We start from the raw sequence: 26,760 nt of genomic DNA, 5'->3' as shown, positions 1-26,760 counted from the left end.
GTATATGCTGGAGGAGACTAGGATGGACTATAATCTGGCTGTGAGCTCTCCTGAGCAGTTAGCCTAACGTTCTTAGGTGTGCAGTTATCTGTGGCTGATAGCTAGGGAAGGACTGGAGTGTGTGAATGACAGCACACAGCCTGTCACGCCCATGGCGGCAGCAGATCCTTAGGGCTTTTGCTCGGTTTCTCTTGCCCTGCTCTGCTTGGCCCTGCCTCTTCTCCCTTTAATCAGTTCAGTGTGTCTTACAGAAAAGCATTGTGCATTTTTTTTGCAAGGTATGTGATGCATTACTCTGTAATCATTAAGTATATAAAATTTATACTTCTCCTATTGTCTAGGCTTGCCCAGGATATGCCCTCAGTTCTGAGGCTTCATCCTTGGTGGTATTAAGAAGTCGCTTCTTGCAGGATTGGGTCAGGAAGCGGTTCCATTGATAGACACAAAATTTCAGTATGAGCTTAATTCTTCATGATGATTATTTGAACTGACATTTATCATGATCTGAAAGTAAAAATAAATGGCATGTTCATCATAGTTAACTATGAAAATATATAATCAGTCTATGCTTCCATTTTTAGACTACGTTTGGTGACCCAGGATTTCCAAGTCATAAGAAATGTAATACACTTTTAAAAGCCTTTTCATATTCCTTCCCGCTGCATATGAATCCAAGAAAATTTTTCATCGCTGCCCTACAGTATAATAATGCTTTTTTTTTGACATCAGAGTCCAAAGAAGTATTAAAAACAAGAGGGATGTCAGCAGCTTGGTTTTTCAGTGCAGGTTAAGCCTAAGTCTCTTTCTGTTCATTTTTGAAACTTTAATCTTTTAGTACAGAAATTCATGACAGCACTGTGAAGCGCTCAAAGAATGTGTACCTGCTGTGGGCCAGATCCTAGTGAGTCTTCTGAGCTTAAGCACTGCAAATCAAGCTGAGGGTTTGGTCTGTGCGGTTCATATTCATGTGCTTTCAGCCCCTTGAACTATTATAACCAAATTGCAAGTGCCTGGATTAAGCATGAAGAAATAATACACACAGTGAGGTTTGCCTGGGAAAGAATCTGCTGGCTTCTCAGTCCTGCTTGATCCATTGTAGAAATGACTCTTGTGCATCACAAATCACAGTGTCAGTGTTGGCTAAATGTTTGGATATATATGCCAAACCTAACTTATGTTCAGAAATAAACACGTGTCCTCATCTGAATTTTGTCCCTTGGAGCCTTTTGCGGAAATGGAGGCAAGCTGCTTTCTGCTCGGAGTTGTCTGAGTAGGGTTTGTATTATCAAAGGTTTTGGTGTGTGGAAAACTGGTGACAGACTTAGGGGAGGTTGTCACATTTGAGCTTCTAAGTCAATATTTGTCTTGTATATAAAATATGCTCCAATTCAGTGTCTTCAGTGGGATCTGTGATTGACCAGCAGGACTGGAAATGGCAGACCTATTTTTTCAGTACAAAAGGAGTGTTAGACTGTTTTTGTTGTTTTCTACTTAGATGCTTTGTCCTCATGCTGTTCATGATGGGTTGAAAGCTGGATGTTTTCCAGAGCTAGTACAGAATGTATTGAGTGGAATCACATGATGCTGGAGCTGGAAGAGATTCCAAGAGGCTGTGTAGTCTAGTGGAAGGATCGGCTGTATTTTTATTTGGTTTATGTTACTTATCTAATAGATGAGAATAGTACTTATGAAGAGCTGGTCCCCAGTAACCAGAAAACAGTTAATTTGCTTTGTAGTTCTGTGTACTCTCGTTATATCCACCTTTCCCAGTCCATCTACCTAACTTTGACAATCTGACTTAAAATAAAGGACAAAGCCAGTAACATCACTCTAGGTTTTGCATTTATATATATTGTACTTACATAGTTACAGCCCTCTCCTTTCACACTTCCAGTGTGGTAATTGACTTCATCTCTAAATAATATTTTTCATTCTTACCTCTAGCTTATCAGTTCTATGGTGCTTCTCTGAAGTTTTGGGAACTGCATGATTTATTAACTGCTTAATACTACGGTGCAATTGTAATCTGGTTTAGAACAGGCTCAATACTGAAGATGCAGAACCAAAGCAGAAGTCAAAAGTACTAAGGGAAAGTGATAGGTTGAGCAAGAAAAGATGAGTGAGGATCTGTTATTGTCGAACTTCAGCTTCTTTGAGAAAAGTGATTCAGTCTAAAATGAAACACGCCTTTAATGAAAGGTATGAAAGTTTTTGAAGTCTGAAAGAATGAGACTAATCTTTGGAATCACGCTGATACGACAAGGGAAGTCTGAGGAGGTGGTGGTAAAGGACAGCAGCCTGTGCATTCTGCTGTTGAAGAACTGGAAGACTATTCTGCAAAAATATCAGGGGAGAAAGATAGTTTGTGTTGTTGGTGAGAGGGGTTTGGTATTTTTTCTTTCCCCTGGGACTACTTCCCACTTTCAGTCTGCTTTTCTAAATGCTTATCCTAGTTCTACAATGAAGTTGGTCCTAAAGATAGTATAAATTTGAAATAGGTGGTGGTTTATGCTACTGTGAAGTTTTATAATTATGAACTATTACCCAATACTTCTTGGAAAGTCAGAAATCAAGCCATCAAATATCGGACAGGTCCCATTTTGACTTTCTCCCTAATTTTTCCTAATTTTTCATCACTGCCCTACAGTATAATTATGCTTTTTTTTTGACGTCAGACTCCAAAGAAGTTGTATTAAAAACAAGAGGGAAGTCAGCAGCTTGGTTTTTTCAGAGCAGGTTAAGCCTGTAGTAATTTTATAAGAAAAATCAGTGGATTTTTCTTGTTTTACCACAAATACCTTAAAATTGCAAACTATTCAAGTAGAATGATTGTTACTGATTTTCCTTGCTTTATCTGTAGGTTTCATTGCATCCTTAGAGTTATGTGGACATACTGAAAAGTAGTAAAGTCTAAGAGCTCCTCCAGTCTTTTGAGATTATGGAAAAATGGTGTTCTGAAGCAGGAGAGACTTGCTGCAAGCCTATGTTAGATTGTTTACAGTTTCTAGTCTGATACATAGTAGGACTCTTGAAAAATGTAACTTCTTTTATTTGTTGCCTGTGTGTGTCTCTGGTAGGTTCAGTTGCAGATATTTGGTTGTTGCCATAAGATGTACAGAGTTTTACTGAGTGTTGAAGAGAATTTTCAGCTACATATACTTGTATCTTCCTTTATATTTGATTGGGGAACTCACCTGCCAATCTCAAGATTCAGAGATTGTTCCCCTTGAATTCATTGTCATCAGAGATAGTATGCTGGATCTTTTTTCCCCCTTCCCTATTTGAGTGTTAGGAGATAGCACCACTGTGATGTGCATATCAGAGCCAGAGATTGAGCCAGCTTGTGTTGTCAGGAGGTAAAAGGCCTCCAGCTGCCTTTCCACTGTTGATTACTGCAGAAGAGCTATATAAGGAACCACAAATGATCCCTTATAAGATCACTACTCTTACACCACCATCTTCTCTGAGTCTCATAGCCTCCAGCCTCTTGGTGATATGCTAATAGTATGTCCAATCTTTTGCTTCAGGAGACGACCAAGGTCACACTTCCCCCCACCAGGATACAGTGGATAAATTTTCCCCTTCCATCAATTCTAGTAGTACTCAAATGTTGGCATTATTATAGCTCTAGTCTAGGACAGTTTTGATTCCCCAGCATGGAAAACATCTATGTCCACATACTGATGACAAAATTGGAACCAAGTGCTTTGCCTGGACTCAAGATTGCTTTACCTGGCAGCCTGGACGACACCAAAAGCTTTCAAGACAGATGAATAATGTAAATATCAAATACTCTGCAAATCAGGTACCATATCTTGTATCAGAAACCCTGCAAGGACCTAGGTGCAGATATATAAGCTAGGGTGGTATTTGTCTCCCAGAGTCACGGGACTGTCCTCTGTTTCTAATTTTTTTTCTCATTCATTATGAACAGTCAAACTTCAGTAGAGAGAATTAAGACTAAGCAGTGTAGTAAAACAATAGCTTTACAGTGATGATGAGTACAGAATTATGTAGAAAGATAGTCTTGAGGATAAATCTCTAGTGAGATGTGAGGGAATACTAGTGTCAAAATCCTTTAAGATCACAGTTGCTCCTCCAATGAGATGCCTGGGAGGTGATGATAAAAAACAGCCAACTAGTCAAAAAAGTTTGGTTTTGTATTTTTTGTGGTGGCTAGTTTACTTTGTACACTAATGTGAGACTAAGACTATAAATATTAGCTTGTCACTGTAAGGTCTGAGTGGTTCCAGTTTTCCCTAAGTTCATTGTTTATTTGTAAAATGTTTTGTGAAAGGTTAGAGAGAGAACAAGAAAGCCTGTGCCTCACTAGTTTGCTGCCAAAGACCTCATGACCACTTTTGCTTCATAGCATCTGAACTTTCTTGAGTCGAGCCTTAAGACAGTAAATTCTCTTCCATTATTGCTTAATGTTTTTTTTCCCACATTTCTTAAATTAATTTTGTGAGGAAAAATTTTCCAAGGAAGTATGCTTGCTTTAAGAGCATAAGGGAAACAAATTTTTAAAATCTGCTGGGAATTCATAGACTTCAAAGCTGTGCAGCCTTGCAGGGTGTGTAGGATAGAGCCCAGCTCCTCTCCTCTACACCTGCCCTTGCAGATTGTCTCAGTGTGGCCGCAGTAGCCAGCATGTTTCCTCTTCAGCTGTGTTGTCCCACCCAGTCATTGCTACCAGCTGGGAAAGGAAGAAAGGTGGTGTAGAGATGGTTTTCCCACAAGGTTCCTGAAATAAGCAATTTCTTCCTTTGTTTTTTGAAGCTTATGGTCTTTGAGTATAAAAGTTTGGGGTCATTTTTCACCAACACATTGGCAATGATTAGAAAAAAGAATTTCTATTTTTTGAGTGATTTGGAGGGTGGTTTTGTTTAGGCATTTGCTTCTGAAGTATTTTTCCAAGTAGCTCCTTGTTTTCCTTTTTCCTTTGTCTTAGTGTTTTAGATTTTTAAGCCATGTTACTTGTACTTGGTATTATTTTGATTTACTTTTTCAATATATAGTTTGTTCTCTTACAGATTGAATGGGAGAACCTCACTTATCCCGGTGCTGCTTTGCTTATCACTTGCAGAGTTAAGAACCAATAAAGTGAGCATACTTTATAGCTTCTTTCCAATATAAAGTGCCTTTAACATACATGGCAATCAGGCCACTGTGCTTTAGGTTAACCCCCACCCCTCACTGAGTTCAATCCTAAAAAATAAACAAAACTCAGGGAAAAGAGGTTTGCTTGGCAGAAAGATTGAGCTAACATTATAGATATAAAAACATAGGGCTCAACTCTGCAAGAAACTGAGTATTCTGGCCCCAATCCCATCAAGCACTTAAGCACGGGCTTAATTTTAAAGCAACTAGCAGATTGACTGACACCTAGAAAGGCTGAACCCATAATCCTCAATGCTACATGTACAGGAGGACTTGGGTGGCTCGTACAGTTGTGCCATAGCCAGGGCTTGCTCCTCCAGCACCCAGATGGCGTGGCAGCACCCAGGTCTCAGGTGGCAGCACCAGGATTTCTGGGAACAGCAGACCAGGTTCTGCTGCCAAAGCCTGGTGCCTTGCACAGGGTCTGCAGGCCTGGAGAGCACAGCAACTTCCCTTGCCGGGGGGAGGAAGGAAAATGTGTGGAAATGCTCTCTCATACCAGTCAAGAAGTTTCTTCCACCCACCAAATTCCCACCCTTCCTGAGAAGGCTTTTGTGCTCAATCTGTCCTCTTTTCCCTGAGCTAAGCTCTTGTATATAATCACTCTGCCCATGAGTTGTTCTGTCCAGGAGGAACAGCCCCTTGTATCAAAGGGGCTCTGCTATGAGGGGAGAGGGAGTGAGTAGAGAGCTGATCTGTCAATCAGCTGTCAGGCATCCTGGCATTTTCATGATGAATTAGGCTCTGCAGATGCTTTGTGGCTTGGCTAACAAAGAGACTGATTTTTTTTTTTCTTTACCAAATTCCCCAGTGCTATTCCTACAGTACATGATTTTACCAAGATTTTTTCTTTCGTACTTTGAAAATGTAATACAGAGCATTGAATAAAAAAGAAAAAACATACACACATTTGAAGATTAATTTTATATCAAGTTCTATTTTCTTTTGGTTTAGTATTGTGATGAAGCTGCATCCTTGGTACATCACCAGTGTCTGCTTAATAAGGTTTTCTAATTTTATATGCTTCCTTTTGAGTGTGCTTTTCCTTCAGAGACTATATGGGTTATTTGTATTTTGCATTGCAGAGTACTTGCATGTGTGTGTTGTGCTTTTATATGCATTTGTAATGTTTAGTGAACAAACTCTAATTATTTTTATGTGGTGTAAGTTACAGATACTTATTCCCCAAGAAATATTTCGTTTTCATAAAGTGAGATGACCACTGTAGTCATCAATCTTTGATCTCCATACTGTGTTTACATATATCACCAGTGCTGATTGTTACTATGTTCTTTTTTTTCTTTCTGAAACTGATTTACTGTCTGAATCATGCTATTTTGTTGGTATTTATAAGTAATGGAAATCAGTCTTCTGGTCTGTAATTTTAGACTCTAGAATAAATTAGTGTTACAGTATCTTAGATGATGTTCCTTTTATTTTTACATTGCTATAAGGCTAGCATTCACAAAGTAGAGGTGACAAAGTTAAGGCCATGTATTTCTGTCTTCTGCAAAAAGTCCTGAATTGCTTTCCATAAAGTGATGAAAATTTCCTATTTTGAACGAGCTTGGAAGTGAATTATCTAAAAGACACTGAGGCTTCAAAAGTACAAAAGTATATTTTGTTGGAGGTGGCTACTGATAGCAAAAAGTTGCAAAGAAAATAACTAGAACAAAAGGTTAGTTCTGATTCGATAGACATGGCTAGCATTGCAAGCAGACTTACCTCCCACACCGCATAGCAATGAGAAGGCAGCTTGGTGAGAAAGTTCAAACTGCAGAAGATTATCCTTTCACAAATAAATTCTTTTAACAGGCCCCTGTTGAAAGTGGTAAGATTATACCTCTGAGGAGAACTACCTCTCTGAAGAAGTGCTTATGCCACTTACAGTTTTTGGAAACTCTTAAATCTTCTTGAATAAAAGTAACAAACTTTTCATCCTTTTAAATAAGATATGCATTTTCTGTCAAGAACAGGTCTATTAATTGTGAATTACTTAGGGAGCTAATATTCTTTAGAGAGAAAAAAATACTGAGATTTGCATAGCAAAATGTACTTTTATTCCTTTGTATTGCCATGCTTTTTGAGTGACTGAAAGTTTCTTTGGCTTCTGAGTGATAGTATCTAACACACTGTTATATATCCATCTCATTTACTTGTGAGTGTGCAGTTTGCATTCTTTGACACAAAACATTTTGTTACAATGCAATCCATGTTCAAAATTATGGACTGGGAATATCCAAATACAAATTGTTACAGTAATTTGATAGTCCAATGTAAATACATAAGCTCTCTAGGTATACTGAACATAGTTATGCAAGTTATGCATATTTTACTACAAAGTTGAGATGTAAAAAAAATTGTTTAAATAAAATTATTATTTTTTAAATCTATAGTTGTGATCTGTTTCAAACACATCTTCTGAAGAAAGCAGTAGGTCTTAAGTGTGGCAGTAGCAATGATATGCCCGAAGTGTATGTATTGTATTTAAGTAGTAAATTGGAAATTGATGTAATATTATTTACACCTGTTAAATTAGGTCCCAGTTCTACTCCAAATAATGAATCAAGAGCTAAGTCTAGTGAATTCCAATGGTAGGATCTGCGGATAATATGTTTTCTGGGATATTTTGATGATGTGACATCAAACATACATCTTTTTGTTTAACTGATTAGTTTGACATTTGTGTGACTCTTCTAAATTCTCTTTTGCAAAATAGATGTTATGTCCGTATACTTGAAAAGAGGTGATCAAACTGTTTTGAAAGAGAACATATTTTAAGAGAAAACAAGTCCCTCCTACATTTAAAAAGCAGGACTAATCATGTTCATTTTCTGCAATTTTTCATCTCTTTTCATCCAGAACAACATAAAATGTTCACAAAACATGTTGAAATGGCTGCTATCATGCTTTTGCATGTTTTCTTACTGGAAACTGGCTTGCTCACTGCTTTAATAAAATTTGCAGTCTCTCAGTTCCAAGGTCAGATTCCTGACAACCTTGACAGTATTTAGAATTTCTTTAGTAAATATATCCTGATAATGAAATGGGAGTAAGATGCCCATGTAAACTTTCAAAAAAAACCTGGAAAAGTGACAAAGAAGGTAGGATTTGCTGTGGCATTTCAGCTGAGCTATATAATTTGTGTGGTTGCGAGGGCAGGCGGAGCTTGGTCAAACGTGTCTACGTTCATTGGGAGTGAACTGCAATACTTGCTACATTAAGATTATGGTAACTTTAATATTTAGTTGGCAAAGGTGGAAGGTAGGGATGCAGAGAATGTCAACCATTGTCTTAGTTGTAGTTAACCTCCCAAAAGGTTGAGAGTGGATTTACCCATATTTGGAAAGTATGTGTTTCGCTGCCCATTTTCCTGTTAGTGACAAATCTCTTTTTTTTTTTTTGAATTCTCGATTTTGAAGCAATAATAATAATGGGAAAATGTTAAAGTGGATTACTAAGGAAGATCAGGAATAATCTCGAGGTTGATATAGCCTGAATTACATGCATGCTGCTCATTGCCAGTGATCGCTTCCATTTTGTGATTTTTGTGATTTTTTTTTTTTTTTTTTTTGAGACTGGTTGTTTTCCAACTTCTTCCTGCCCAATTTGATCTATTTTTGAAAGGTTAATTTTAATCAATGGGGTTTTTTTTCTTTTGCCTTGAGTTGTTTAAAAAGTGAAGCTTAGAGAATGTTTCTCAAATTATGCACTTCTTTTCATACAGAATAATTAAAAGTGGTAAGTCCTGAAGCCTGCTGCTCTTGTTGAAAACTTGCTTACTGCAGAGATTGGGAGTCAAGAACTGGGTAGAACATCTTCCATTCATGGAGGTCAATGTCAACAGCCACATGGGTGTGAATAAGGCAACCATTTGTGAAAGCTGGGAATTGATTGCTATTCTAAATTTTGTACTGTCATGTTTTCTGACAGTATTCCAGCTCTATTTCCAAATTAAAAAACAAAAAAAAAAAATCCTTACCACGTAGTACTGCAAGCTCAATCTGATTCTTCACAATTAACCTGTAATCCTGTTTATCTTTCAAATAATTGTGAACTAAAATTCATTTCTGGAATTGCTTTCCTGTGGAGAGTAATGGACAAGTAGCAGTGGAGCCCAATAGTGTCTTTGAAACTACAAATATAGAAAATGCAGGGGAAAACAATGCAATATCCTATAAAAAAGAAATGCACAGAAAACATATGCCTTCAGGAGGATTGAGACCACTGTTCCTGAGTACTTGCCATCTGGCAAAAAAAATCCTTGGTCTCTGAGGTTCAGGAAGGAGGCAGAGACCTCCTACCAGAGAAACTCAGTCTCATTGGAATGGCATCCTTTTGGCAGCTTGTGGACTAATGTGATTGTGGTATAATTTCACATAGGTATTTGGTGTTGTCTTCTGTGCCAATATTTAATGCAAAATGTTTCATATCTGCAGTAAATAAATAATCATACAGCGCTAGGGGGTCAGCATATGGACTTCTTCATGTCATGTAACCCAGAATAATTTTCTTTAAGCCATTCCTAACAGATGTTCTTTAAACTCTTCTTAAAGACCTCTAGTGATGGAGATTATGTAATGTCCCCAGACAGTCTTTTCAAGTTTTTCTGTTATTACTGTAAGAAAGATTCTCTCTAACTTAAATCTCCCTTGCAACTTGTTATTACTTGTAAGAATGCTTCTCATAAGGATATAGAGAATAGATTATTCTTATAAGCAGCAAATTTTTACATATTTTAAGTTTCTGAGTAATCTTTTTTTTATGCTGACTGGTGTCAGTTTCTTCAGCCCTTATTTGTTAAATTATTTAGATTGTTTTCATCTGTCCAGTTGTTTCCTCAAATAGCCTGATACTTGCAGAGCTGGGTCTTGTGGCAGGCGGTTTGAGGCCAGTGCGTCCCCTTAGAGTGTCTAGAGGGAAGAATGAGGAGTGAAATGAGTATTTATTTCAGGAAAGAGTAAATCTGAAATTCTGGAGTTTTATCAATCCTACCTCATCCTCTTGTAGCTGAGTTAAGATGAAGGCACTGGGATTTTGAGGTGGCAGGCAGCTGTTGGAGCAGGAGTATTCATTCTTAAGGATTGTGAGCAAATAAAAGCTCCGTTTGTTCTCTTGTCCTGCTTTACGTGCCATACCTGTCATGGACAGCTTTATGCATAACTTGCTTATATGAAACCTTTGAGAATTATGCCTTGTGGAAAACAACAAAAGCTTATCTTTGTACTGGGAGGTATTATCAATACTGTAGCATGTGGACTGGGCTATGGGTTTTTGGTTTGGTTTTTTTTTTCCGGAATGCATAAAACTATTCCATTGAAATCTTTTTTCTGTTTGCATTTCACTACACTTCAGATTTATTGGTATCTTTTTAAAAATCATTTGTTACTTCTGGTGTTTAGGTTAATATTGCCTTATTTTAGCAGTGGTTATGGGCCTTTGGTTTTTAGGCTAATGAAAACATCTGTCTTTGCTCTAATGAGTTTTCTGAGACATGCAGATGCTACAAGGAGATTAAAACAAAGTGAGAAACAATTTCACAGAAATTAATTTTTTAGGACTTAGGATATTTTTAAGACCTCCAGGTTTTAAAGCTAAGGGAATATGGGACAAACAACTGTTTAGAAATGCACCATGAAACAAATTGCTTAAATTTTTGCCATCATCCTACCAAGTAGAAAGAGAACTATGCATATACATGGCTTATGGATTTTTGATACCTACAAAAACATTGTAAGTATGAAAGCTTTTTCAATTCAAAGTGCTGCAGAATACACTATGTTTTCTATCCCTCTTGAATTTCCAAAGAATCTTGTGAATAGGAGGTCAGATTCCCAAATAAATGGCATTTCAAAGTTTATTTGATTAGGGCATTTCCACTGTGACATGGATATCTTTTGGTAATTCAATCACAAGTGGAAGCATATTCTATACATCTTGTTAAGTTTGCCCTCTGGCTTGCCATGATAGTCTTTCTTATATGTATAGGCAAATGGAGTAATTTCTTCTTCCTTGTCTTTCTCCTGTATTGTTCCTCTGTTTCTTAAGCAATCTAAATCTTTTTTTAATGGAGTATTTTTTTATATAGGAAAATTCTGGTTAGGATTCCATCTTGTTTTGTTCTTAAAATCAACTCTTTGGAAAATTAATTATCAGTTCTTCTTTTTTCTGTGTGATTAGGCACTGAGGGTCAGCAGAGCAATGGGATGAACTTCATGAACCTAATGATGACTGTATATCTTTTAGGCCTCATTGCACATAAAATTGCAGCTACCCCAGTGAATAAATTTATTTGATGGTATAATCCTTCACTGATGGAAATAGCAATGGTTCTGAGTTGTTAGACAAACATCTATAAAATTAGATTGGCTTAACTGAATGCCAACGGTAGCTACTGTACTCTGCTTCATACTGGAGTTGAATATACAGAATGCCAGTGAAGTTTTAAAATCTAAAAGAAAATAGCCAAAAGCAGCACATGTCAGATGAAGAATTTGGTCATGCATGTTTTCCAGCAGCTGTTTTTATTTTAGGTTTAATTTAAAATACATTGAGCTTAATTCTGTGTTGAGAATCATCAAAGCCTACCAAAAATCCTCAGATTTTGTTTCACAGAGATCATTATCAAGTTCTGAGCAATTGTATGTTTATTACTTTCATATTTTGCATTTCTGGGGTTTTGTGTACTACCCAAGGGCATGGTCTAACTCAAAGAATAACAGGAATCGGCATGCTTTTCATTTATCCTTTTTCATTATTACAGGCATGCTATATTAAGACCTGTTTTAGAATCAAGCCAGTTTTACTTTTTAACCTCCCATGTGTTTTATTAGGTTGCTGAAGTTTTAATTTTATTTTTTTAATGGTTATGAAAAGAAGGGATTTTGATCCCAATTCCCACTCAAGTTATGCCCTTTCCAGAAAGTTTTGTCATAATAAAGTGTTATATACCAGTCTTTTGAGCAGCTGATTAAAGCAGCACAAAGGCCAGAGTATAAATGAGAGAAGCCCTTTGTGTCTATTTTTTCCTGGGAGATTGAATAGTCATCAAGTATTCTATGCTGTAGTGTAGTTCAGAGTAGCAATGCCCATATAGACAACTTTTAGGTAAAGGCAGTAAAAAATTCATGCTACATAGCACTGCCCTTCCATCCCAAATTATATTTCTTACATTAAGGAATATCAACCCAAGACATCTAGGATTTAGACTTCAGGATTCACTTAAATATCTAGAATTCAGGAAGAAGTTCTAGCTCCATGCTCCTTTAGTCCTCTCTCTGATTATGGTAACGGGTTCTGTTATGTCAGTTCTTATCAGAAAAAAGTTGGACTTTTTTTTGCTTAGGTAAACAAATAGCACTCTGCTGTTACTACATTTTGCTTCCTGCTGTTGATTCGATAAACTGTGGCTGAAGGACTTTGAGTCAGCTGGTTGCTATAGTCTAGTTTTTATTATGTTTATCCTGTATGCGTATTGAATAATGAAAATTATAATGTTTACTAGGACATTCAAGATGCTTTCAGTGTATTCTAATATCCAGTTCCGATTAGCTCAATACCAGGCCAAACTGGGCCTCAAGTAGACTGATGACCTGACATCAATGAACCTGTTGGTGTTAAGTGTGAAATTCCGTGCATGTTTAGAAGAAAGAAACTGTGTAGAAGGCAATAAGGAAATAAATGTTGGAATTTAGTAAACGGGAAATACATTTTTTTTGTGACCAGTATTTTACTTGCTATTATTTGTTGCTGAGACATTACAAGATTTTTTAAAGTAAGGTATGTACCTATATCTAGTCATCTTGCCTTGTAAGAGTCTGAAATTGAAAATGAAATTGTAAGTATGGTAGATTCTTTGTGTAATAATGAAATGATTTCAGGTGCATATATATTCCCTAGATTTGGTTTATTTTCTGCAACCAGATGTTGACTTTTATCCTGACTGGTCTGCCAAGCTCTTGCTTCATGAACTTGCTCCTAAACGAAACCTTAGGTTCTATCCCAGTAGGTGCTGAAAATTGACCTTTTGGCTGATTTGTTGGCTAAATTTGGAAGAATGCAAGCCAGAATTTGCAAGATAATAAACCTTGCTGGATGCTTTTTAGGTCAATATTATAGTAGTCCTATTTAAATAAAGAGGTCAAAAGAAGAAAGCTAAGCTGTGGGCACCAAGGTTTGAGAATGAAATAACTGCTTTCTCTCCTGTTTTGCATTAAGCCTCTGCAAATGGCCGTTTAGTTGAATATGCCACTGAAGATGCTGTGAAGAAAAAGGTGTAAGTTAGGGCTTCCCCAAAACTGTCGATTCATAGGCAAGTTACTTATGGAATTGAAACTTGCTGTTACAGCTGTGTGAGCTTGAGTGCTGCTGTGGAAAGTTGTACAAGAGGGACATGGTCCATTGGGGCATGAACACAGATGGAACCTCATGGCAAGGGGAAGGGTGGTGGAAGGGGGCTGCTGCTCAGACGGTGTCTCTGAGTACAGCACCCTGGTAGGAAGGGCAGGTCCTTCTGCAGCACAATACCTGTGGTACCTGTTCAGTAGCAGGGTCCAATGCTGCAGGCACAGGTGGACGCGGGAAGGGGCCGCAGTGTGGTCTGTGTGTATAAGATGCAGGTGCAGTGCTGTGGGAGCGTGAGGGGAGGGCAACTGAGTGGGTCACGCGCTTGGAGCATGCGACCTGACAGGTCTGCCCTTACCACAGACGTAAGCCTGGTGCCGTGTAACTGAGAGTGCCAGTTCACCAGCTCAGGCAGCAGAGCAGGGAATAGAGATTCAAGCTAAGCAACATAAACAGTAAATTACTTTTTCCTTTATTTTATATTGTTGTGGGCCTGCTTTTTGACGGCATATGCACTGAAAGGAGCAGTGGCTTAATTTAGCTTCGATTTGAGCCAGTAGTGCTTTCTTATGGCTGGAGAAAAAGGGAAATTAAACTCTTCTCTAGTGCGCTGAGAGAAGTAAAGAAATGTATGTTATTGATGAAAATCTCTGGTACCCGTTTTGAAAAGCAGATGAGCACAGACCATATAGCTCCAATCAACTGCTTCCAGTTCCTATTTGAGGCAAGTAAAATAATTATAGAGCAAAACAAGTTTGTGTATTCAGGGCAGTTTAATTACAGCCTTAATAAGTTGGGTTGCATTAATGGTTGCCAACTCCTGTTGCTATGCTGGGCTGCTGGGTGGTCTTGGACGTTAGCAGGGTGCATCATGCCTGGATTGTCCGCACATTTGAGTCTGCAGAGGCAGCCTTGGATCTACTAGGATATTTGTGAGACCATGCTCTTGTGGGATTTGTCACCCAAGTCAGCAAATCCACAAGTTTTAGGTAGGCAAGGCAAGTATCTAATCATACAGGCACTTTGCCAGAGCTTTTGAACTCAGAATGTGATTTAATTGTCAGAGAACTAAATTGGTTGTCAGGAGTGGGTCAGTTCCAAGCCTGTCCTATATGTTTTTCTCAGATTTATTAATCTCTCTGCCTTAGCCTCCTTGTCTTAAAAATGGGGATAAAAATAAAGAGTTACTGCCTACTGTAAGGTGAGGGCTTGTAAGATGGGAAAGTTGCAGTGTTGGTAAATGCCACTCAAGATGTAGCTAGATGTGAGCTTCCCAAAGCATAATAGTCTCACTGAGCACATAATTGTCCTATGAATGCCATGCTATACTATCGGATTGCAAGTAGGTAGGCAAGTTTTGACAGGGAACTTTTCCTGTGGTTTTTGTAAGTGCGTTTTCTTTCATTTTGCTTTTTTAAACTGTTGTTCATGAGCTATCTGACTTTAACTGTTACTTTCTCTCCTAAAATTCAAATTTCTTCCTTTTCTTTTGAAGTGCTTAGAATGTGTATTGAATGCTAGCAATTTGACTACATCGAATTCCCATCAGTCTTGGTACTTCCCTTGTCTCCAGTTTTTATCTGGTATTTAGACATTATACAGTGGCTTAAGCATTCAGTGTCCTATAAGGAAGGGAAGCCCCTGATACTCTGAAGTGTCTTTTGGGTAGGAGGAGGGTGTTGTTTACCCTTAGGTGACTTATCAGAAGTCACAAAGGAAATAAAGTGAATTTTTAAAATCACAAATTGATGGAGGTTGGGAGAGACCTTGGGATGTCATCTAGTCCAAGTCCCCTGCTCCAATAGGGTCACCTAGAGCCCAGAACTGAGCACAGTATTCTAGGTGTGGCCTTGCCACTGCTGAGTAGAAGGGAAGATCACCACTCATCCTAATGTAGTCCAGGATACTATTAGCCCATTTCATGCCCCTAGGAGCATTTTGCTGGCTCAATTAAAATTTTGTGATACCCAATTCTTTGCCCTTTTGGGACATCTTTTCCATACTAGTTCAAGTTCTATGCTGAGAATCCCTATTTTCTGTCAGCATTCTGCATGCAGTCAGCAGGCTTTAAAGCTCCACACATGTTCACTATGCTGCTTTTTATGTGATATGATACATAATGTGCTGCTTCACTGCACGGTTGATAAAACATGATTGATTCTTGACAGCATTGCTAACACTAACTCAGCATGTTGTCAGAGCTGGTAACTCATATCCAGTCAGTTACTGGCAAAAGGTGATTAGTTTTTGTTAAATGGATGCAGTCACAATTTATTGAAGTGACTGTGTAACTCCCTGTTGACTACAACTGATTTCCCTGCTTGAGTTAGTCAATTTTTGAGTAAGACTTAACATTGTAAAAGCAGACTTATTTTGGATTATGATCTGGTTTTAAAAGTCAAAATGTTAAATTTTCACTACCCTCCAGCTCAAAAACATCCTGTCTGATTTCCTTCATATTTTCTAGGATTATTTCTCTGAGATTTTATACACAGTCTGAGAAATTTCAAACCAAAAGAAAGGCTATTTTTTGCTAGCTATTGTTGCAGAACTTCATTAGAAATGGGTCAGACAAGTACATGAATGTATCTCAGAAATTTCAGTGTGCTGTCAGTGAGCATATGGCAAGACTTCTTGGCTTATAACTGTTCAAACTGGATCCTTTTGTTGCTTTTGTTTTAACAAAGCATGGATCAGAAACAAAGTTTGGAATGAAAAAGGCCTGACAACCATAAATGAAGAGTCATGGTCTTGGATCTGTTATAAGCGTCTTTATTGCTTGTTTTCAGCTCTGTTTTCATACTGTTCCTCTTCCCTAACACCAAGCTACCATAATGGTACCATTCCAGCACTCTGAGCACAGTCAAAATGAATTCTGCAGAGAGCAGGCAGTTTAAGACAGTGCTTTCTTGAGAATTTGTTTCCTTTATTTATGAATTTGTCCTTGACTCTTAAGTTGAAAACAGGATGCATATACTAGTAAATAAATTGTGTCCTGTGTTTTGCTAGAAAGATCTCTGCCTTGATGGAATTCAGAGGTACAATATTAAAGGTCTGATCTGCAGTTTGGACTTAAAATTGCAGATTTAGTATCTTCGTCTAGTTTCAACTGCAGAAATGCTCAACCGGTAAAATGGCATTAATGGTTTAATAGTCCTAAATAGATCCATGTTAATCAATCACTGTTGTAAATCCTCAAAGCGTCCTGCCTTTCACCAGGTGTACAAGTTCGGAGTCTGCGTGCCACACACTTGGAAATCAAAAGCCTATTGATGCCTGTAGGCCTGGCCCAATAGATGTGATGAGAAGCTAGGGTTTTGCACTCTGTGCAGGGTCCCAGTCCTCTTTGATAAAATTCCTGTTAACATCTGCCCAAGGTCCTAAGGTAAAGGGAAAAACTAGCCATTTTGGTACCTGCTATACGCAAGACATCACTACTGCATTAGAAGTGATTTCTGTAGGAGACAGGACAGAAGTCTTAGAATTTGCTTATAAACGTAATGGACTTGTCTCAACATGAAAAATGTCTCCTAAACATTTTAAACAAGGGCTGCCCCTGATAATTGTGCTACATACTGTTGCTACATGTCTTGAATAAATACTCAAGTCATCAGTGTTGTCTAAAATTACTTATTTGTGTTCAGAAAAAAGGCACAAGAAAACATGTTGATTTTGACAGTGACTATCAGAAAACCATAATTGAAATGATGTGTCTCATGAAAAAAGAATTATGTGTTTACCAGTCTTTTCTAGTTATTATATTCCTGTTATATACAAAATAGAAGGTCATTCTGACCTTCTTTGGAAGTCTTGACATTGTTATTGATATGTTTATTAAGTGATTGCATAAACTTAAAGCATTACTTCAGCTAATGTAACAATATGCAAGTATAATGACCTTCTGACTTCCTACAAATTTGTGTTAGGTCACTTGCATAATGTCTTTTGGAAGAGAAGGTTCATCCATTTCATCTATCCAACTAAATGCTTGTAGTAATGATGAACAGAAAAAAAAATATATCTTGGAAGCATTAAAAAAATTTGCTGAAAATCGATGTTTTCCTGATCTTGATTACCATTTTTGGCAAACATGTTCAGGGTAGGTATATCAGTGCCCTTAAATATATAGGATATCCATGACACTTCCTGTATCTTAAAGTCTGGATCACCTTTGCAGCATTAGCCAGCCCTAATAAGGATGTGCTCTTCCCTGTAAATACCCCCCTGAACGTACTCAATGTCAGTTTAAAGTAACAGAAGCAGGTTTTCTCAAAGAGATTTGGAGTAAACTCTTACTTAGGGATTGTTTCCTCCATTTATTTTCCTGAAACTTGGTTCTTAGGATGTATCTACCTGCAAAGAAAGGGGAGATTTTGAGCAGGAGCTGCCAAGCCTGTGAGGCTGAGGTCTCTTCTCTTCTGTGTGGACATTCTGCCTGTCCTTCATCCCCCTGGGGCTTGTCCCTAGCTCATGCGACCCTGCTTTCAAGTACCCTGCAGAGGACAAGAGTCCATGCAGGATACACAATGGTTTTGAGAAGCATTTCAAATTATCTGAGAGACTGTAGCACAAACAGTTATGTAGTTTATTTGCAAAATTAGATATCTAATTAATGTAATATTTTACAGAGACCAAATTGGTATAAGTCATGGAGTAAGCAAAAATGAATCTTGTTCTGTGTTACTGTTCATTGCCTTCTCTTGGATATACTGCATAATGCCAGCTACATGAAAACTACTAAGAAACAATTCTGTTTGCATTATGTAAAGACTGGAGACCAAACACTTCAGTTGAAAGCTGTGTTTAGAAGGAATATACCAAAAGGCCTGCTAGGATGCCTGTTTTGGTTGTCTGGGCTTGTGCCTAAATACCTGAGTGGTGATGCCCGCCTATGAAAGTGTTAAACTCAAAAATGAAGCTGAATGGCATGCACAGAGAATTACATGGCTAAGTTATCCATGGATCAGATCTGGCTCAGGTTCCTAGTAATTCGTTAGGAATTTTTATTCATATATGAAGAATGAGTGTTTGCAGACAACTTGGCCAGTTATTCAAAATCATTCCCGCAATTCTGTTGTAATTATGATTGCAATAACTATGTACAGAGGAACATAAGATTCCAGCTGGGTCAGACTAATGGTCTGTTCTACCTAGTCGACTTTGGCAATACCAAAAGGAGTTTCGCTGTTTAGGGCGAAACACTCCCTCTTTCAGTAGCCCCCGCTTCACGTTGATTTGTTATGTCACTGGGCCATCTTGTGAATTCTGTTGCTGGACAGCTGCAACTCACTAAAAAGGGACTGACCGTGTTGGGATGGTGATCACACTAGCTGCATTTAGTGAAAAGGGTCCCTGTCTTGTCTCAGAGAGCTCTTGGGCATCATCAAGAAGTCAGGTACAGATCAACATTGCTAAAGTTAACTTGAGAAAAAAGTGAATTATTGATAGCTTCTCATGTGACTACCTTCTAGTCTGACTTAAAGCAAATTGAAGAGTGACAGGCTCAGTTTTTTTGACTAAAGACATCTAGGGAGGTACCCAAGTTGAAGGAAAGATGTTCTTTTCTTGAATTGCCTGTGCCATCTGGTGACCTGCCTGAATCATGGGTATGATCCCTTCTGCTTGTCAGTCCCTGCTGCTAGAGGTTGCCAGCCCTCATTGCCGTCAGGCACACAGCTCTCTCTGAGTCAGCACAAATTGAGCCTTATTAGCTCAGCTCAACCCTGATACTGTTGCATGGCTGCTTTGACTGCAGAGGGCTAAGGACTATCACCGTTGGGTCCTGCCAGCAGGGCTGGGGTGGTGCCAGCCCTTGCTGCTGGGGAGGGGGCAGCAGCAGGTGCCCGGGACAGTTGGTGATGAGGGTGGCACCACCTTCTATCCACATAGCAGTTTGCACTGGCAACCAGTCTGTTCTAGGGACTTGTGTCCATAGTGGTAACTGCAGCAGTTTGGTGTTTAGTCTATGCAACACTTGCATAGGTGGGAAGCCCTATATGTGTGTGTGTTTTTAAGATGTGTGATTCTTTGCTACTTTTTGTACTTGGTTATTGAACCTTTGAAGAACAAACTATGAGGGGTTTTACATAGTTACGTTTTAAGTTTGCAGTGATAAAAGAAATTCCAGTAATATTTTGATAATTGCTTTCACTTAAGAATGGGGATAAATAATAAACGCATAACATGCAATACCATTTTGATATACTATAATTAATTTTAACAGTGAGAAAAGGAAAATTTGAATAAAATATTTTATTTTCTTATGTTATCTTTAAAGTTACCTAATTTTTCTGAGAGCTTTTAAAGTGACTCACTTGGATTGATTCCCAATGGAATTTTACTTCCATACTATATTATTGTAATTAATTATAAAATTGAGCTTAACCTTTCTAGGTTGTCAATATCTAAAGACAAATGTCACATCTAACAAAGGCTGACTGCCAGGAAAGATTAGTACTGGATCTTGGGGGTATTGTGGGGGAGGAGAGGAGCTGTCATTACCTCTTAGGTGCTGTTTGTATTTTGCTTTGGCTTTATAAATGATTACCACTTCTCTTTTCAGCTTGGTAAATATATATACAATTTGAACAAAAATGTTTTAAAAGCTCCTAACAAAACAGACAAGGTTATTGACTTATGTGTCCTTAAAGGATTTTTCACGTAGAGAGAAACTGTGGATAGCTTATCCTGACCAGTGTATGCAATTTTTAAAGTCAGTGAGAGCAGAAAAGAACATCATTGCAATTTACAGGGAAAATTTGTTACATATAAGCTGTATAGAATTCTTGAAATATCTGATATCATGTAAGGTATTTCCTTGTTTCATGTTTTTTCCAGAAATCCTCAGCTACTATGCCTGTGAACAAAACCTGGATGTATGCATTCAGATGCAGGCTTCATGGCACGCCCAGTTGCTTGGCTCACTACAGATTATCTAGCCATTCTTTCATATGGACGTTGTAGAATAAGGTCCCAAATTCTCATTACTCATCATTTGCATTTTTAATTGGGGAGAAGGCCTTGTAGAATGTGATTCATTTGAGTAGCTGCTGCAGAATTTGACCATTGTGTGTGCCCAGTGTTGCTGCCTGAAAGGATATCTCTTCTGCCGCAGACGGACCCTACCAAAGACAACAATGTTGATTCACACAAGCACAAAACCTCCTAACACAGCACTTTTCTCTTTTCAAGAACCATTTTCAGGGCTGTTTGCAGAATATTACTGCTACTCCACTTTTGCTGAATACTCATCTTTCTCAATGTATCTAGTAGCCTGGAAACTTGACCTTCTTAGTTAAAAAGGAAGAAAGATGAATTGTTGAATAGATGAACAGAGTCTTTAAGCAACATGTTTTATAAGGGCTTCCAGGCGTACTGCTTGGCCTCAGGTGGACCCTTAGAAATATGTAAGAGGAAGTTGATTGTAGCCCTGTAAATTATTCTCCTATAAATTCTATATACTTGAAACCTGCCCCTTTTTACTGGAAGCTTGTGTGACCTGACATCCTATGCAATACTGAAAATCTCTATGACTAATTAATTCTACTTCTCCCCGTACTGCCCTCTTTATACCTGTAAAATGGCAATGCATTTCTGAGTTTGGAATGGGGTGCTTGGGACAGGATACATGCTACTAGTCCAACTCCCTAGCTGGTTCACCTACCATGCAGTTAGGGAGGTCCTCTGAGATCTTTTTGGCTGCTGCTTGATTAAAAAGGAGACAATAACTAGGCATTTCCTTAAGAAAGACACTACAGTTTGTGAAATTTTGTAAGGATACATGTTCACCAGTCAAAAGACCTAGGAATCACTTCAGCTTTGCGGTTTGTACCTGCCTGTTCTGTACTTGTGTGGCAGTTTCAGTGTTGTTCTGGGCAAATGTTACTTTAGCAACTCTGATCTGGTTTTCTTTAATCCTTCCTTGACCTTGAAACGTCTGCCTGAAGTTTACAGCCCACAATTTTAGCAAGGGAATTTATTAGAGCTTTCTGGATTTACTGATTTCAAGTTCTAGCTTTTTAAGACTCTAAATAACCTTTACATGTGTTTTTCCCTTTTTGTATAGGGTATATAGTCCCCAGGAAAAAGTGTGACTGTCTTAAACTATAACTTGTTGTCAAACAACTCTGCAAACTGATATCCAAATTTTTTATAGTTACCATTCCCAACCTTTTCTGAGACAGAAGGCACTTTCTGATTAGCACCTGTGACAGACTTTCTCTTGCAGTTAGGGAGAAGCAAGAAGATATTCTCAGAGTTTGGTTGTTGAAATGCCTCATCCCTGTACAGGGGGCAGTTTCCCTGGCTTTGGGTGCAGAACGGTAGCATACCAAAGCATGTAAGATCATTGAAACAGATGGGGTTAAGTTGGGGAACTGAAAGGAGATTTCAGCATCAATTAATCCATGTCAGCTAAGTTAAATAGTGTTCTATTACTTCTGCATTCTTGTTAAGATGAGATTACTTTTCTGTTGATTTTTTTTTTGTTTGAGGAAGATTGTGAGATATGCCTAAGAGTAACAGAAACCCAAATGTTTCATAAAAATATCAGGATAATCTGTATCTTTGTAATTGTGCCTCATTTTTCAGGATATGCCTAGAGTTTCTTCTTGTTTCCTCGGGATGTGAGCTCTTCCTTTTACAGGACTTTGTTGTTTCTTTCTGGCACATTTGTATCTTGTATTCCAAAACTGAACCTAGAAATATTACTATAATTCAAATCACTTGATTAAAGTCAGATATTTCCAGAGGCAGCAGAGAACACACAGAACCTCATTTCTTTATGGATTTAAATTCCATAGCTGGATTCTTTGATCTCTAAGTAAGCGTCCAACAGGTTTTTCTGCCCCTGAGGAATTCATAATGCCACTCTCCTTGGTGGAGTCTCATAGAATCATAAAACGGTTTGGGTTGGAAGGGACCTTAAAGACCATCTAGTTCCAACCCCCCTGCCATGGGCAGGGACACCCTCCACTAGCCCAGGTTGCCCAAAGCCCCATCCAACCTGGCCATCAAACCTGATCTCCTACAGTGGATGGTTCTTCGTTCTCCCAGTCCCTGCCTTTGCCTTCTGTGACCTGGGTGGTGTGGCTAGAGCACTTGCTGGTGAAGACTGAGGCAAAAAAAGTTGTTGAGTACCTCAGCCTTCTCCATATCCTAGGTAACCAGGTCTCCCACTTCCTTCCAGAGAGGGCCATTTTCCCTAATCTTCCTTCTATCACTGATGTACCCATAGAAGCTTTTCTTGTTCCCCTTGGTGTCCCTGGCCAGATTTAATTCTATCAGGGCTTTAGTTTTCCTAACCTGATTCCTGGCTGCTCGGGCAATTTCTGTATTTACCTAATGAACTTTGGTTGATGGTTTACAGAAAATGATAAGTGATATATCTGACCGAAAGGAAATAAGATCTCATGGTGAACATGCAAGTCTGAAAATTCAGACCTGATTTCCCTGTAATTCAGTGTTTCTTGCTTCCTTCACTTCAAACTTGGCAGCTGGAACCAGCGAACTCCAATTCTGATTTGAAATGCATTTGTGGCACATGTGGTATGGAGTATGGCTGTGCTGATGCCTGCAAGCCATCAGAATCTGGGCTGAGGGGTGTACTTTGTCGGAGGTGTTCACCCAGATGTTGGCTTCTCACACAGCGGAATTGGGTTACAGATGGGGGGGTAGGTGGAAATCTGCTGGAAAATGTGTCAGCATTTTAATAATAACTCAAAGCCCAATCACTAGAAAAATCTTGTATTTTAAAATTCTAAGCTTCCCATTATAAAATCAAAGAAAATTACTATTCTGAACTAGTGAAAAGGTCTCCTGCTTTAGAGAGATAAGATTCTCCTTGTATCCAGAAGGGCATGACATTTTTCCCTTGTTTGATTATATTAGGTATATTAAATATGACCTCAATGTTTAAGGTTGCTCAAGCTGTAAGAGTTCAAAAGATTTCAGATGACATTTTTTCCAATTTATTTTCTTAAGCCTCTGCAATAATTGTAAATAGTCATTCTTTTAAAGAGCAAATACTAAGAGGTCAAATAATTCATATATATATATATGACTGTATTTCATTACAAAGGAAAGTTCACAGGGGAGGAAATACAGCTATGGATGTTAAAGACAGATATTTAAGAAGAATGATTGGTGTATACATAAAAAAGCTTTAATCCAAAGAAAAGTGTATAGAATTGTGAAACTATTGATAAGTCAAAATATAATGAGGTATGAGGAATACTGGTTTTCAACTATAGGTGCTCACTGTTAGAAGGTAGACTTGATTAAATATCATCAAAGAGACAAGAGGAATTACCTTAGTGTAGTTAATGAGGCATGATTTTCTATCAGTTTGTCATTTAAGATTGGCAGGCTTATTTTTAAGTTTAAAACTCAAAGAAATAAATGAGCTTAGTCATTCTTTGTGTTGATTCCTGATTACTCTGAGTACAAAAAATTGGATTTAGGAAAAGAGCAACAGGTTTTCAGTTTCTACTAAATTTGGTTAAAATTTATCACAGGTATCTCCAGTTCTTTGCAGATAATGTTTTGCAGTTCTCTTGCTTTTCAGAATATTTGATATTTTTTGTTATTATGTCAAATTCTAATGTCCAGTGTTAGTAGAGGAATCTTAGCTTCTGTTTAAAAATAAATAAAAAAATCACTTAGTCTACACTTTCAGTTTGAGAACTTGGAAGCAGTAAGTCACACATAAAGGGAAATAAATCTTTAAAATCCCAGTCACCAGTTTTAGTAGCACTATTTTTCCTTTGGGTGGTGAGGCTTGATTCATGAGCTCAGAGCTAAACTGACAGTGCAGTTGTCTGGTGCTCTTAGGATGGGAGGAAAACCCTCCATGTTCTTGCCCTTGTTAAAAGACAGGTAATTTGTAGCAGTAGATTCCAGATGTTGCAGTTCCAGAAAACACTTTTTTTTTTTTTAAATGGCATGCCTCATACTTTTTAATTCACATAGCATTAACTCATTTTTCATAGATGTCCTAGCTGGAAGTTTAAGATTATTTTCTGTACATGAGTGTTCTCATTCTTGCCATCAACTTTGTGACTGCCAAAATTGGCTAGTAAAATTCAGCCTTTTGTCTTATCTTATTTTGCAGAAAAATATACATTTCAATGAGATGTCAACATCAGTCTGCATGAAAAAACAATAATAAAATCTGGTTTCTGTTTAACTTGTCCAAAATCTGAAACAAATATGCCAAACAGGGATAACTCAAGAGCGATGGGAGACAATCTCTTGCGAAGGAGTTTGGTCTTTGCATCCAAAGGTGTAGGGTACACCCACATTCATGGGCATAACTTTTCAAACCATCTGTATGCACCGTGGCAGCTGTGGTGGAGGGAAATCCCCCATCCTTGCTGCCCCAAAGAGGTTGGGAAGAAAGAACATCTGGTGATCCACACTAACCTTGAAGAAACTTGGTGTTGGAAGGGGTGGGAAGAAAAAAGGGCTGATGAGCTGCCAGCATGGCCCTGCGGGAATTCCCAGGGCCCTGCAGCACAGGTGGCACCAGCCTGGGGAGCTGGGTCTGGGCTGAGGGCTGTTGGGCTGAGCTGCACCAGGAGGCCAGGGCACTGACTGCACACAGCACGAGCTGTTGTCTGCTGTGGGGCCCTGCTGTGACCCTGGAGAAGTCACTTTGTGCCTCTGTACCAGCTTCCCATCATTTTTTGTTCCTTTAACTCTCAAATGCTGTTTGAGAGGGACTGCCTTGTGCTATTTTTCTTCCCAGTAAAACAGTCTAGACCTCAGCTGAGACATTTAAGAGCTACTGTTATTACAAATAATATGTCATTATTGTATCTTCCATTTTGTTAATCTCGCTTCAGATTAAAATGTCTGTTCAGTAGTTTAAATTACGGAGTATTACTAGTGTTTCTTAGCATATTAATGTGAGGATAGGCACTAAAAAGCCTGCATGACAAAAGTGTGATTGTTATTTGCCCTTTCATTTAACGAATTACTTTATTTTTAATGGAGTAGAACTGGTTAAAATTTTCCACTGAGAAATATTTATTCTTAAAATACTGTGGTTTTGTTTGATATGCAGGAAACTCTTATTACTAGTTAAAAAGAAAACCCCAAAGTTAAGGTTTGGCCTAGAAAATACTGAAACTTTTGCAATTTAGAGAGTCATTTTATTTCCATGGTATCAAAAATACAAATCAAAACAAAGTGAGTATTTTCATTTGGATGCTTAAACTATTGATTCGCAACAAAAATGATGACTCTGAATCTCTTTGAAACTTCTCACAGGAAAACCAAAAATCTTGGAGTTCTTCATTGCTTATGCATATGAAAACCACATTGCTTTTCCAAACTACTCTGGTGTTAGTTGGTTAAAACTGTCTTAAATACATAATGAGTAGATCTGAGGTGTATGTAATTTGAAGACATGAACTTTAGTGACATGATGTAATCTAAGATGGATTTTGCAGAAATCTATGCTGGGAATTTGGGTCTGCATGCTGTAGGAGACCTGGGAAACCTGGGGTGCAGGAGAGACAGCATCCTGTGCAGGAATGTGGTCCAGCTGTGTTATACTCTCTGTCTAGCTCCAAAGGGTTCAAAAGGCATTTTTGTTTTATATTTTCATCTGTATAGAGTGGTGGGTTTTTTTTTTCTTTTCAGAAGCGTAGAAGGGACTGAAATAGAATATTTTATTTCACAAAGTTGTGTTTTAAAGCAATGCTGTGCTAGTCCCTGGTGAGACCTAAATAATACACACAGTGCATGATGTTGAGTGAGGCAGCTGGCTCCTGCTCTGACTGCTGGAGGTGTGTCAGGATTAATCCAGTATGTTTGCATTCAATTGTTACAGTTTTAGGTTCTTCACAACATATTATACTGGAACAGGCTGTAACTCATCCAATTAAAGTTGATGTTAAGTATCATGTCTATATAACTTCCAACTTCTCATGTTTGATTGGCCTGGTTTTTTGAGAGGAAAGTATCTTAGCTTTACATAGCAGTAGTTCTTCTGGAGAAAATGGGCAGAGAAAATATTTGAAGTCATCTGTGGTCTGAAATATTAGGCAGATAGGCATTTATGACTCAGTAAGGTTTTTAAAGATGCAGTAAAATGTCAAGACCAGCAAGAATTTATCTCACCCTGGGTATAATGGAAAACTGAAGGAGGGATACCAAATTCAGTGCTGTGTGGGATAATGGATTCTGTGTCATAAAGGTGTCTGTGGTAGTACCATACCCACAGTAGGATCTCCTTTGTTTTCTTTTCATGTT

At 38.2% G+C, this 26,760-nt stretch overlaps 1 protein-coding gene across 4 annotated transcripts in view; it reads left to right on the top strand.

The window, feature by feature from the left end:
• Positions 1-26,760, top strand: part of LOC104640687 (glypican-5) — a 394,501-nt gene that overhangs the window by 99,688 nt on the left and 268,053 nt on the right. The gene's annotated exons all lie outside the window — the stretch shown is intronic.

The sequence above is a fragment of the Balearica regulorum genome, chromosome 9 (genome assembly GCF_011004875.1).
Source record: "Balearica regulorum gibbericeps isolate bBalReg1 chromosome 9, bBalReg1.pri, whole genome shotgun sequence".
Classification (NCBI taxonomy): domain Eukaryota; kingdom Metazoa; phylum Chordata; class Aves; order Gruiformes; family Gruidae; genus Balearica; species Balearica regulorum.
Note: the sequence above shows the minus strand (reverse complement) of the source record. Positions and strands in the feature narration are given on the sequence as shown.